We start from the raw sequence: 15,289 nt of genomic DNA on the forward strand, positions 1-15,289 counted from the left end.
AGGATGGTGGTAGAGGCTGAGCCCAGAGGGGCGGCAGGAGCAGCCTGTGTGCTTTAGGAGTGACTGTATTATTCTGTTCTTCATGTGTGTAACTTCTGGGGCTCAGTCAGTTTAGTTAATGTCATTTAGCAGATGGTTATTTGGGATTATCATGCAAGACTTGATGCCTGGATTAATTTTGGGATCTGATCACCAGAGATCATGTTGAACTGCTTTTACCTTTGAAGTGCTTCCTGGAAATGGTTATGCCCCCAAACATCCCGTGGGTATAGAGCTGTTCTCAGGATACCCTCTGACAGGGTGATTAGTGTCAATTGTGAGAGGACTAGGGTCTGTGTAGTAAGGCTGACTGACCTTATGCTGTTTTTTAAGGTCAGTGATGACAATCATAGTTTTTTTTTTTTAACTTTTTTTTATTGAGTTATAGTCATTTTACAATGTGTCAAATTCCAGTGTAGAGCACAATTTTTCAGTTTTATATGAACATACATATATTCATTGTCACATTTTTTTTGTTGTCGTTGTGAGCTACCACAAGATCTTGTATACATTTCCCTGTGCTATACAGTATAATCTTATCTACCCTGCATATGTCTGTCAGTATCTAAGACAATCATAGTTTTAATCAATAGTGATGATTAAAGCATCTGATATTATTTGACTTTTATTAAGACGTCTCAAATGATGTAATGAACCTTTGGAGAAAAATGAGACCCTTTTAGGTACACATACTATTAACTGAGCAAAGTCAAGGGCAGCAGTACACACACTGTTGGGAGGGCCAGTGGCATCTTGCATGGGATTACACAGATAACAGAATCCTTGCTCAGCTCTGTGATCCTGGACAAACTGATAAAAGTCTGTAAACTTCTCAGTTTATCTATAAATAGGGACAGTAAAACTTACTGCACAAGATTGTTGAGAATTAAATGATAATGTTTGTAAAGGACTTACTGGAGTATCTGACACCTAAGTGGAGTTTTCTCGTATTAATAAGCTTATATGTTTACAAGTGGCAGTTGAAAATAAGAGATGAGTGTATCTATTCCTGCATAATCCCATAGTTGGTCTCTCATATGTACAGATACATAGAAATATTTCACACTTCTTTGTAGAATATGAGTTATGTGTTGAGATTAAGTTATTATTAAGAATCTGTACTTTGTCTAGATGTGTAAGTCTTAGAATCCCTAAAATGTATCTAGTTATGAAATTCTCTTAAGAGACATCATACTGTAAAAAAAATAGGGGATAAAGAACTGTTAATTTTACAAAGGTGGACAGCATACTGCAAAAATGTACAAAAGGATAAGTGGTGGTTCAGAGGACGTATCTGAAAAGCCAGTCTGCTTAGGAGAAGATACCTTACCTTACTAGTCATCAAGGGAATGCCAATTGTAATCGCTTTTTTTGCCCAACAGGTTGGGAAGAATTAAGATTCATAATACACGGTGTTGGCAAAACTGTGTAGGAATGGGCACTCAGATAGTTAGAGAATTCTTGGCATGCCGTTTGGCAGCATCTGTTAGAACTTAAAATGTGAATGCCCTTCAAGTATTATGGAAAACAACCCAGTCCTCATAGTTTTGTGTGGTCTGTAAGCATAGTTTTAATCAACAGTATTGTAAAGGAACTCCAAATTACTCCCACTCCAGGCAGGACTTGGTAAAAAGGTCTTGGAATAGGAGTCCATCATATACACAGATAAACTTTTGGGTTTTATTATATCGATCATTAGATTTTAATAGACATACAGATAATCTGGAACTTTCACCACTGTCCACTTTCTAAGCAAAGAGGATTCCTAGCCTTAATTTGACTGTCGGGAACATTTTGACTCATTTTTGAGCTTTAGAGGGTAATTTTTTGAAACGGAGGAAGATAACAAAGAACCCCTTTCTTTTTTTCTTAAAAGCCCTTTGAAGTGACATTAAGCAGTTTCTAACTTTTAGGTATATTTAATGTCTTTGTCCGTGCTAACAATTTCACTTGTAGTGTTCTATTGTAAAGAAATACTTGGCAAAAATAGATAAGTTTTATTTTTTGCAGTGTTGTTTAATAGAACATTGGAAATAAATGTCCATACAAAGAAAATGTACCATATTCAAACAAACTATATTGTGCTATATTTTGCAGCATTTTCAAAGAATGGTATAAATTTATATAAGCTGACATGGGAAAAACAAATTGAAAAGCATGTTTTGGGATAGCTCTTAAAAGACAGATGTTTAGGGGGAAAGAAAGACTTTCATATGCGCGTTTGCATGAAAACACAGGAAAAGTTCTGGTAACCCACCAAGAAGAGTGGTTATCTCTGTAAAAGGGAACTGATTGAGGAGGAGAGAGGCTAATGGGACATTTTTGGTTTTACTCTCTATTCTAATGGTTCCCAAACTTTTCGGTTTTAACTCTTTGACACTTAAAAACTGAGGACCCCATAGAGAGCTTTTGCTTGCTTTAATTTATTGATAAATACTTATTATAAATTAAGTGAATAATGTTTAAAATTATTTTAAATGAATATACATGGTATGTACATACACAGTAATATAGTAATATATATGTTACCATAGTAAACCCATTATATGTTAACATGAGATTTTGGTAACAAAAAAAACTCATCTAAAACCAAAATATAAATTAGAAGAGTGGGATTGTTTTGCACTTTTGCAGATTTAATGTTTGGCCTAATAGACAGCTGCAACATTCATAACTACTTTAGCATTCATTTGTTGTGATATATTGTTTTGATTGAAGTATGTGCCTCTCACAGATAAATAGTTAGAAAAGGGAAGGGATATTTTAATAGTCTTTTTAGATAATTGTGTATATTTTATTCTGACCCCAAAACTCGGCAAGTGGAAGTTTTTTTGAAGGCTAGGTGAATTGTGGAATCTGAAATCATATCAGTAAACTTTTTTGTGCTTTGTTACATTAAAATCCATTGGTCTCTCTTGCACTTTTACCCCCAAGTATTGGGAGACTGTCAAAGCTCAAGGTGGTAGATAAGTTTGCCAAAATTCTGGTTTTTACTTAAAAGCTCAAATTCATTCATTGGCAATAAATGCTCTTAGTTTTTCTTGAAGTAACTGGCTGATTTTATTCTCTTTGAGAAAATGTCCAGCAGACACTTACCATAAATAACCATAGTTTGTCTACAGCTCTTTCAAGTGAAAATGGTGCTCCATGCAAAAAGTGGCTGGTTCCATCTTGCACCTCAGACAGCTGCACAGCGCTTTTTCTCCAGATGCCCAGACCAGGTAGCACAAGTGCTTCACACGCACTGCCCTTTTCTTCATGCAGATATTAACAGGGTGTGTACTCAAGGGTTATTTAAGAGAATTAATAATTTTTACTGCTTCATCAAGGACATTTAAAGATGAAACTTGGATTATATTTTACTGCAAGTGCCGGTGAAGAATATGGTGATTATTACTACAGGTTATACCACTGCCTTGATTCATGCTAAGGTGCCAGCAGTTTACACACCATTGTTTTTGCACCATCAGGGCAAATGTCAACACAGTGAGAGGCAGATCACATGTCAGTAGTATTATAAAAATAGTTCTGACTTTTTCGACCTCTTTGAAAGTGTCTCCGGGGACCCCCCCCCCTCAAGAGTCCACATGCTATATGCTGGGAATTGCTGTTCTACACAAATGTGATGTTTGAAATTATTTGGATTCAGTATTCCTGTGAATATGTATTTACATCATAACACAACAGATGGCAAGAACAAGTGAGGATTTTATGCAACTCCATGGCATGTTAGCCTCAATAGGGGAATTTTACACAAGTCAGTTTGTGAAAAACAGGTGTGGAAAGAGAAAAAAACAAAAGGAAAAAATGTAAGAAGCTAAACACAAAAGAAAAATCCAGGTGTATGAAAGATAAAATATTTAAATAGTTAGGGAGCATTTAAAACAAATGCACATGAGCAAAATGAAGTGAGTTTGGACATTAGGGCACCTACCGTTACACTTTAAGTTCCTCAAACCAAAGTGAACCCTGCATGGAAGTGAACAGCCTTCAGTACCTTTGGTTATTCCTAAAACATCAAAGAAGTGTAACTAGAATCTCAGGGCACTGTCAGTTTCTTTTGACAGTTTAGGTGTTTTGAGGCTGGAAGCATGTGCCAGCTCTTTGTAAGGATGACCATGTAAAGAGTCCAGTTTCAGCCAGCTTTCTTTGCCCTAAGTAAGTTGGTTAAATTTAGAAAATAACTACTTTTGTTCTTATCACAGGCAAAGTAGTTTTCTTGTCTTAGGCAATGATTTTTTTTTTTCCTTCAAGAATTAAATGCAACAATGACCTTTCACATCTTTTTCTACTCTATATTTTTACTGATTTGAGAAAGCTTGGTAGCTTGCCATTATGTTTTCTTTTTCAAATGGTTCTGTTTTGCTGATCTTGGATTTTAGCAGTTTTTAAATGATTGATTCAACAAATTTTTGAGTGTTTATTACATGCCAGGTACTGCATTAGGTTCTTGGGAAACAGAAGTGAACAGAAGACAAGAACTTACTCTTGTGAAGCTTAGGGTCTAGGACTGCACTGTCCAGTAGGGCAGCCACTGGCCACATGTGGCTATCAAGCAGTCAAAATGTGGCTAATCCAAATTGAGGTGTGGTGCACATGTAAAATGCACACTGAATTTTGAAGACTTGGTTCAAAAAGAGAATAAAATATCTCATGAGTAACTTTTATATTAATTTCACCTGTTTTTACTTGAATGTGGCTACTGGATAATTTAATATTATGTGGCTTGCATTTGTGACTTGTTTTATACTTCTGTTGGATAGCACGGATTTAGAGAGGGGAGATGGACAAGTAAATACATAATGTGAGGCGTGTAAAAGGCTATGGAGGGAGAAAAAAGCAGGTAACGAGGAATGGGGACAATTGGCAGGGGGCTGTGTTTAGTTATTTGATACTGGATGGTCAAGGAAAGCCTCATCTATAAGGTGCTGCATGAGCAAAGGCATATTGGAGGTAAGGGAGTGAATGAACAGGTAGGTGTCCAGGGGAAGAGCGACCCAAGCAGAGGGGACAGCAGGCCCGGGAGCCACCAATGCGTGCTCACTGCCTTTCTTGTCCACAAGGAGCCCTTGTGGCTGGATCAGAGCAGCAGGAGGACAGCTGTAGGAGATGAACGTGCATACTGCAGGGTAGGAATGGAATGAGAGGAAGCCATGGAAGGATTTATGGAAGGGACAGTTCTGATGAGATTTACCTTTAAAAGGGAACTCTGCTGAGGGTAGACCATGGTTGGTAGAGTGAGATCAGGGAGACCAGTTAGGAGAAAACTTAGAATTGTATAGGTCAGAGACAGTGGTGGTGGGCATGCATGGTTAGAATATTCTGTTTTGAAGATACAGCTGACAGCAAATGTGGAGGGAGTGATGGAGGAACCAAAGATACCTTGACAGTTTATGACTGAATCACAACTGGAAAGATGAAGTTTCCTCTAATTGTGAAAGGTTGTGTGAGCAGCATGGTCAGGGAAGATGGAGATGAGGTCAGTTTGGCTGGGTTAAGTTTGAGATGCCTGTTAGACATGTGGAGATAAGACAGTGAATAGATAGTAAATGGAGGAGGAGGAGGTGGGGGGACAGTGAGGGGCCAAGGGGATGGAGAGGAGATGAAGGGGAACCAGTGATGGAGCTCAAGGAATGGTTCATAAGGTAGGAGGAGAATCTTGAAAGAAGTCCCTAGAAGTTGTTAGAAAAGTGCTTAAGAAGAGTTATCAGCTATGACAAATGATGTACAATAGGATGAGGATGGAGTTGGCAAGATCATTGCTGGTATCCTGACAGGTGCAGTTTTGATGGAGCAGTGAGGCTTGAAAGCCTGAGTAGTGTGGGTCTGTGAAAGAATGCATAGATGGAGAGGAGGTAGAGATGGTGAGTGTGGATAGGCTTTCAAGGAGTTTGCTGTGAAGACATCAAAGAAATGGGATGATAGTTGAGGGGATGTAGTTTAAAGGGAGGGCTTTAAAAGTTTGCCATTTTAATTTGCAGGGAAGTTGCAAAAGCAATACACCTTATCCTTATACCTTCCATCCCATTTCCCCAAATGTTAGTATTTTTTTTTAATTTAAAAAGAAATCTTTTTGGTGGGGAGAGGTAATTAGGTATTTATTTATTTAATGGAGGTACTGGGGATTAAACCCAGGACCTCCTGCATGCTAAGTATGCACGCTACCACGGAGCTATGCCCTCTCCCCCACCAAATGGTAGTTTTGACTACTCCAATTTTCCTGAGACATTTGAGAGTAAGTTGCAGAACTACAGAAACATTTGCCTCTAAATACCTGATGTGTGTTTCCTGAAAACAAGGGCATTCTATTAAATGACCATAGTAAAATTACCAAAATAGATAACATTGATAAAATAATAGTTAATCTACAGATGTTACTCACATTTTGCCTATTGTCCCACTAAATGTCCTTTTTCTGATCCCAGATCCAGGACAAGATTACATAATACCTTTAGGTGTGATGTTTCTTTGGTTTCTTTTAAACTGGGACAGTTCCTTAGTTTTTTATTTGTCTTTTATGACCTTCATGTTTTTGAGGAGTATAAGCTGGTTATTTTTCAGAATGCCACTCAATATGGGTTGGTCTGATGTCTCCCCATGGTTAAAATCAGGTTATGTGTTTTTGGTAAAATACTGCACAAGTGATGATGTCCTCAGTGACCATATCAGGAGGTCTGAGATACTAATTTTGTCCCAGTACTCCTGGAGATGTTCATTTTGATCAGTTGTTTACAGTGTGTCTGCCAGGCTTCTCCAGTGTAAAGTGTGTTTTCTCCTTGCTGTCAAGAATCTTGTGGAGGAATATTTCGAGACAATGTAAAGATCCTGTTTCTCATCACACTTTGACTGATTTTAGCATTCATTGATGATTCTTTTCTGAAACCATTATTAACTGTAGTGGCTGCCAATTGGTGATGCTCTAATTCTGTTATTTCTTACACTTATTAATTGGAATTTTATTCTAAGGAAGCGCTTTCCCTTCTCCATTTACGTTGTTCATATTAATATGGACTCATGGATGCTTATTTTACAGAGTATAACGTGTTACTAATATTTTGTTGCTCTGTCAAAGTGAAAGTTTTTAAGGTAAGAGGTATTTTAGCGTGATGGTGGTGCGCTGAAGGCACGATTCAGCACACATGGAAAAGTGATTATGATAATCTAATGTCTGCAGTACTAGATGAAATCTTTGCATGCTTGTACTTCAGTTTTAGATGAGCAGCTTTGTACTTAATTTGAAAACAGACTTTAGCTGCCTAAATGCAATAAATCTAATGTATTTGAGTCTTTTCTGGGGCTATCCTGTAACTAGTGAAAATCAGGTCACAGCATGTATAAGACATACTAACTCTAAATTTCAGACATTGTGCTCTGCACCTGAAGATGTAATAGATATTGTCGGTACATGCATCACATATAATAATTGTTAGTCATTTGTAGGTTATTTTTTCCATACCCATCTTACTTTATTTTTAGCTCGTGATCATGCATTTTTCCCAGTCTGTTGCATTTTGATGTACTGACCCTGCAGCAGATGTGAATTGGCAGAGCATTGCCATATATGTCTTCAGTGTTCCTGTTTAATCTTAAATCTCTTGGTGAGTGGTATGTAAGCACTAAAACAAATGGAGAGGGGAGGGTACAGCTCAGTGGCAGAGCACATTCTTAGCATGTACGAGGTCCTGGGTTCAATCCCCAGTACCTCCTCTAAAAATAAATAAACCAAATTACCTTCCCCCCAAAGTAAAATAATTAAATAAAACAAATAGAATCTTATACAGTATATATTTCAAAAACTAGTTTAAAGAACACCCACAGGAATCAAACAAAACTCATTTTTTTCTATGGTAATTAAAAAAGTTGGAAGAGTTAAAAAAAACAAACCCTGTGGTATACATGACAAAAATTAAACCATAAAAATAATTAAAATGATCCTTTTCTCCTCCAAATGCAACCACTGTGTAGTTTCTTCTTCTTGTCGTGGAGATTTGTATATATATGTAAGCATCTATGGATGTATACTTTTTAGAAAAGTATAGTTTATTTCTGCCCCTTACAGTTTTGAAGGTTTAAAAAGCATTTTTAAAGGTGTTTGGGAGCTGGAAGGGGGTAAAATTGTTGTAATATGTAGTATGTTCAGTCCTTTTAAAATAGTGGATTCTTGATTTAAAAGTGAAGTATATTTACCCATCTCTGGGCTGATAATACATTAAAGCTTGTTTAAATGTCTTTGTTATTAATACAATATCAACAGGTTTCATTATTAGTACTTGTTACAGATTATTCTAATTTTCCGAAAACTCCAGCTTGTGGTTTACCCACATCATCAGTTATGGAAAGAAGAAACGTGTTGTGCAATGTTTGACCAAAAATTAAAGAAAAAAACCCCCAAACCTCTGAAAAACATCAAAGTAGTTGTTTTAAATAGCATGTATATAATGTGTGATATTAACTGGAACTAGTTCAGTGCTCTAAATTTAATTCTGATTTTTTTCCTCAACTTTTTTGGGTTTTAAAACATTTCTTTAAAAATCTTTAAAATTTTATTTTACTTTTAATATTTTAATTTTTTCTTTTTATTATTATTTTTTAGTGGTGTTCTTAAACTGCTTTTTGAGAGGGGCGGGGATAGCTCAAGTGGTGGAACACATGCTTAGCGTGCGTGAGATCCTCGGTTCCCCCGGACCTCCTCCAAACATAACCTAACCCCCCCCCTCCACAAAAAAAACCAGTAACGACAAAAATAAATAAATAAATAAAATCAAGCCCATTAAACTGATTTTTTGGGTTCCCAAACAACTGCTTATTTTTAAAGCTATAATTTTTACAGAAAAATCTTATTAAAATATTCTGGAAAATACTGAAACTTGATTTGTAAGCTTAAAATTAATAGCTCAAGATTTTAAAGAAGGAAATTAGTTTTTAAAATATCTTTAAACATTTTATTTTATTTTATTTTATTTTATTTTAATTGTATTTTATTTTTGGTGCACCATTCCTGGAAGTACTGCAGTACCAGGTCGATGCGTGGAGTGGATGGAGCAAGCTCTTATTCCAACTCCCTGCTCCAAAAAATCCATTTAATATATTGTCCTCAGATAGAGGACGTATCAGATATTAAACTGATAAAATTATTTTTAAATATTTTAAGGTGAAGTTGCATTAATAAATTTTTAACAAATGCAGTAATGGTATGTTTTAATTCCAGGTGGAAGTCTGAAACATTTAGTGCACATCAGTCTGGCTAATACTGAATTTACAGACTTATTTAAATTAATAGCTCTTAAATAAACTACATAATTAAATGTTATTAAATATATCATAATAACTATAGCTAGCAATTCAATACTGCACAATATATCTAAGATCAGTTATATCTTGAACTTTAAACAAGCTTATTTTAAAAAATCACTGTTGATACTGTAAATAAATAATGTAGATCTGACACATAATTTTGGTCATGTTAGTTTGCATGTCAGTATTAGTATTTAACTTTTTCAGAACAAATTGTAAGTTCTGTGATAGAGTAATTAAAAGTTAAAATTTCGGGTGGGAAGAGATAGACTGGGATTTCAAAATTGTAGAATAGATAAACAAGGTTATACTGTATAGCACAAGGAAATATATGCAAGATCTTACGGTAGCTAACAGAGGAAAAAATGTGACAATGAATATATATATGTTCATGTATAACTGAAAAATTGTGCTCTACACTGAAATTTGACACAACATTGTAAAATGATTATAAATCAATAGAAAATGTTAAAAAAAAAGTTAAAATTTCACTAAACTACTTCCAAATGTCTTGGTCAAAGATAAAATTGAGTTAGCTAGTTTTATTGTAGGTTTTAATTTGGTTTAAACACTGCCATCCTAAAAATCTCTAAATTTATCAAAGGACTAAATGGATATTTTAGTAAAGGAATACTTAAGCTTTCTGATAAAAATTGGAAACATTAAAACTTCTTAGAATCTGGAATTGGCCTCAGCAAAGTCTGAGTATGTGTATGTATATTTCTTGTTACTCCAATAATGAAGAAAACACAAAAATGCTAAGAATTGAGATTTTTGAAAATAGATTCCTCTATTGCTGACTTTGAAAAAAACTTAAATTTCCAAGATGTCATTAGTTTACAGCCAATTGATAATAAATCTGCTTCAAAAGATTGCATTTTAAAGCTATTGATACTTGCAGTTTGACTTCCGTGGCTTATTTGCAGTTTTGTTCTTTCAACTTATCTATTGAGTCCTGCCAAAGACCAGTGTGCCCAGGTGCTAGAGAGACCAAAAAGCAATTTTGAAAGAGAAAGATTAACAATTTACAGTAATCTTAATCAATTAAAAAAGCAGATCCATAAGAATGATATGTACATTAACGTTTTTAGCCATTATCATAGTTGGCAATAACTGTAAATACACAGCTGGGCTGTTTTTTAGATGGTCTGCTTAGGTGATTTGCAGTTTCTGAAAAAAGATGAGCGCTATTAAGATTCTGAAAGTTTTTTTTCTTTGAATTTTTTTAAATTGAAGTACAGTCAGTTATAATGTGTCAGTTTCTGGTGCATAGCATAATGTCCCAGTCATGCACATACGTATACCTGTTTTCCCATTTGAAAGTCTTTTTTTTTTAATCTACAAAATTTTAAAATTTGGGTGTTACAAGTAAATCAGATCTGGTTCTGGTTAGTTGTTTTGATGCTGTTTGTTTGGTCTTAGAACTGTTATGACTCTGAATTTACAGGCTTTTGGAAAGACAGACCAAGTTGCACACAGTATTTTTCCTGTTGATTTTGCTGCTTGTATGAGAGAGAAGATAGAGTTCTATAGCTAGTTTTTCACTTGCCCACTTTATATATTTAAAGCCTTCCCAAGTCCTCAAACACCTAAAGTTTTAAACATAGGAATACATAATTATTTTAATGATGTCCATCAGATAAATCTATAGGGAAGGGACTTAGAATCCCCAATATTTATAACTGATACAGTATTTTTACATGTAAGATGTGTTCCAGTTTTCATCGTCAGGAGAGCATGCTAAATGTAAGTGTATGTGTATGATGTAGAACCTCTTAGAGGAAAAAAAGTTAAAACTTTGACCTAGGTTTTTCCCCAGCCCTTCTGAAACCTGTGTAAAAATAAAAATGACCTGGTATGTAAATGAACAGATGGTTGGTGGTTAGGGGTGTGTCAGAGTCCTGGTGTGCTGCCCTCTGGTGGACGGTCTGTCCTGATAGCTTAGGTTTTGCACTTGTTTCTACAGGTCAGTCTTAGGCAGTTAATTAAAGAGCTTAGTCCTTTAACACGTTCTTAAGTGTTTTGAAAATGCACAAGCTTTTATTTCAACATTTTTACAAGGTGTTAAAGTCTAAAGTCCAGCCTACTAAAATTTAATACTAAAATTTGTACTGTACAGGTTGTTAATGACAGATTTGGTTTGTGATGGTTTTTCTGATAGTTAAAAAAGGGTTAGAACATTTTGGGGAGTAAAGGGGTTTGGTATCTGTGTTATAGAGAAAGTCTGAGGGCAGGTAGATGTGCTCTGGTTACACTTGAGCGTGAGTACTCTGCAAAGTTGAGAGCCTTTTATACCTTTGGTGTTCAGTGCTCCCTCTCCTTTTGGCCTATGTTAAACTTTTTTGGCCAGTCATATCTATATACTAAAGAAGACCAGGAGCTCTTCCTTTGAGAGACTTGTGTTCTCCATGGGCTTGGATATTATTCGTCATAGGTAGTGTGTTTTTGTGTATAATCACAGTGAAAGGGTATCTGCAAAGTCTAGTATGGTTACATCTTGGAAGAAAAGAGTTGAGTTGCCTTGGGTGAGGAATGTCATAAATACTTGGATTAAACTTGTCTACCTTCTTTGTTTTCTTGCTACATAAGAATTTTTCAATTGCATAAAACAGAATTTTGTACCGATTCTCTTGCAAGCAATAACAATTATTTGCTTATTTTATTTGATGATACAAAATGTATTGGAAATATAAACACTGTGGATTGTATAGCTCTACTTCTGGGAAACAAGGCAGCTAAAAACTCTCTACATTCTTCAGACTCTCAGGTGTAGTGGGATTATTGTAGTTACTTAAAGTTGATGATCATGACCAGTGTTAGAACTGGATAATGACCAACTGCATCTTTCCCATTAAAAAAAAAAACACAAATCCAAAGATTTGCCTTGGATAAGGGCTATATCCAATTAGCAGTAATATGAAATAAAAGTGTTACTGTAGAGATACCCCTATATCCAAAATATACTACTTTTAAAAGTTGAGTCCTTTTATAACACCTCTTCTTACAGGTATAATTCACTTAGTGATGGTGACTTATGTGGAAAATAATTATTCCACCATATAAAACACTGTTTGATCCTGAAATTACCTCTATAAACAGAAATAAAATTCAGCCAGTTTTGCCTTTGAACATCGAATATACAATTCTTAGATCAGTTCTGTCCTGTTGAAAGATGTGAACTATATATGTGATAAAACTTTTCTAGTAGCCAGTGAAAGAAGTAAGAAGTAACAGGTGAAATTAGTATATTCTACAACCTGATCTCAAATTTTAATTTTCTAACATGTGATCAGTATAAAAATTATTGAGAAATTTTATACTCTTTTGTACTGTCTTCAAAATCTGTTACATGTATTACACTCAAGAACAGTTCAATTTAGACTGGGCTAGCTGTGTTTCAAGTGCTCAGTAGCCTTGTGTGGCCAGTGACTATTCCATTGGACAGAGTAGTTTTAAGATAATACAACTTCCAAGAGGGAAGATATGGCTCAAGCACTAGAGCACGTGCATAGCGTGCATGAGGTCTTGGGTTCAGTCCCCAGTGCCCCGTCTAAAATAAGTAAACCTAGTATCTCCCCCCCAACAAATAACAAAAATAAAATAAAATAGATTAAAAAATAAAAGATTTACCAACTTTTCAAATCATTTGTTACAAAATATGGTGAGTCTTGCTGGAAAAAAATGTAATGGTATTTATAAAATTAGTTTAACAGTGGAAAAATGTGGGAATGATTAATTTTCAATGTGACTCAAACATATTAGAGATTTTGTATCTGAGTACTTTATTCCCTTGTGACCACCCTCATTTTCAAGGAATATATGTGTAATTTGCTATCTTGTGTTAATGTTATACTAGACTTTTGAGTCATATAGACAATGAGTCTTTTATTTAAATATTAACTCTCCCTCATGTTCAACTGCATGTGTTTTCTGTAGTTGGTTGAGATACTCGTGGTGACTTTTTTGATTAAAGGCACATTTTCACATTCTCAGTATGATGACTAGAGAAATCTTTGGTTATTCAGGAATCAACAATCAGTTTGTACCCTATTAATTTAACTATTTTTCAGAGTATTCTGTCATCTTGCTTTGCACATATCCTAAGGAAGTTTAAGAGCTTTAACTATATTCCTCCCTTTAAGGGACATTTAGTCTCCTACAAGAGAGATGGCAGTGCATAGTTGCAAGCATTAGTAATAAGAGCAGCGCATAGAAGAACAGTCAGTTTTTCCTGGACTTGACCAACCCAGTACCCCTGGGTTCAGTCAGGTTTCCATCCATACACTTACAGCTGTCTGGCTGTTCTATGTAGATTAAGATGATAAGGTGTGTACCTTTAAAAGATACATACCTCTATTTTAGTTAAGGGGGCCTGGATGGTGCTCCTTTGGAGATCTGGGAGCTGGGGGATGACAGAAGAATCGCCTTCGATTCTCACTTGGAGCTGTAGTGAGCCTTTTGTTCCTTTGTTTAAGCAACGTTGAGTAACATATGCCCACTATGAGCCAGGCAGTCTGCTGAGCACTAGAGTATACAGTCATGAGTGAGGTAGAAACAACTTTGCCTTCATGGGACTTGCCCTGCTAAATAGACCTCAGTGGCCACCAAACTGTGTGTGAAACCACATTTCCCCACCGCATCCCTAGAGGTTTGGATTTAGGAGGTCTGTATGGGGGCCCTGGAGTCTTCGTTTTAAGTAAGCCCTCCTGGTGATTCTAATGTAGGCGTTCCCTAGACCACACTTAGAATGACATCTCTCTTCCTGTACAGTTGAGGGAAAACATACTTTGTCTTCTTTTCCTTTCCTCTGTCCAGTGTTGAGTTCACTAGGATCTGGCATCCCCATTAAGTGTTCGAGCAAATGCGCTTTTCTTTACAGAACATGTGACCTCCTAACTTCAATCCAGTAGGTGGGATTCAGTCTTTCACAGAGATTCTAAGCCTGAGGTCTACCCGATTCACTCCTAAATTTCAACGTTGTTCCCTCCTTCCCAGTTTTACTGACACTTCTTGAAGACTGTTGTGAAATGCCTACTTTGTTCTGCCAGACTGTAAAATCTTTGGAGGGGAGAGAGAACTGATGTTAGGGAGCTGGTTAGAATTGTTGGACTGATAACTGTTTTCTCTTGATTAATCTTATGTTATACTGCAGGTTGGAAATAATAGCTTATTTTCCCCTTAACAGTTAGTAACGTTTATTTTATAAAACACATAAGCAAAAAGAAATTGAAAACTGCTTGTGCTTGTTCCAGCCAGAGCTCATCAGTGTTTTGGTGCTATACCACTCCTCTTTATTTCTGTTTGCACATTTTTTCTTCTTCTGCATGGGGACATTTTTTCATTTCTTTGGTAAAACACACATTTTAAAATGAGATCATAATCCATGTTTTGTTTTGTAATGTGCTTTTTTTTTCAATGAACAATGTTAGGAACATATGTCCTCATTAAACGTTACACATTTATAATGTCTCGTGAGTTTTTGTTGTATATATTGTAATTTATTTCGCTAATCCCTTTTTGTTAAACAGTTGTGTTGAGGTATGATTTATACAGTCAAGTGCATCTTTTTAAAACCATGGAATACAATGAGTTTTGACAGCTAACATACACCTGTGAAAGCACAGCCGCAATCACGATGTGGAACACTTCTATCCCCAACATTATGTAAGTTTTTGGTGCCTTTTTTTTCTTTGCACTCATCTCTTTTCCTTGGACATCTGGGTTCTTCCTAGTTTTCTCTATTTACAAACTTAAAACTAAGTTTTGGAGCCTGGTACAGCTTTACCTAAGGAAATGATGTAAGAAAGAGAATCCTTGAGTTAGAGGCTGTGCTTCTTTCTAGTCAGGGGATTTGATAAGAGACTGCCAAGTCGATGATGAGGCAAGGTTATGCGAATTGACGCTTTTCACCAGCAATGTGAAACACATCGTTTCCACTGGTATTCATCTCCTTAGA

The 15,289-nt window shown here is 35.8% G+C and overlaps 1 protein-coding gene and 1 pseudogene across 3 annotated transcripts in view; one reads left to right on the forward strand and one right to left on the reverse strand.

The window, feature by feature from the left end:
• The window catches only part of IGF2BP3 (insulin like growth factor 2 mRNA binding protein 3), a 122,522-nt gene that overhangs the window by 12,914 nt on the left and 94,319 nt on the right, over window positions 1-15,289 (forward strand). The gene's annotated exons all lie outside the window — the stretch shown is intronic.
• LOC116665127 lies at window positions 9,022-9,195 on the reverse strand (annotated as a pseudogene).

This window comes from Camelus ferus, chromosome 7 (assembly GCF_009834535.1).
Source record: "Camelus ferus isolate YT-003-E chromosome 7, BCGSAC_Cfer_1.0, whole genome shotgun sequence".
Classification (NCBI taxonomy): domain Eukaryota; kingdom Metazoa; phylum Chordata; class Mammalia; order Artiodactyla; family Camelidae; genus Camelus; species Camelus ferus.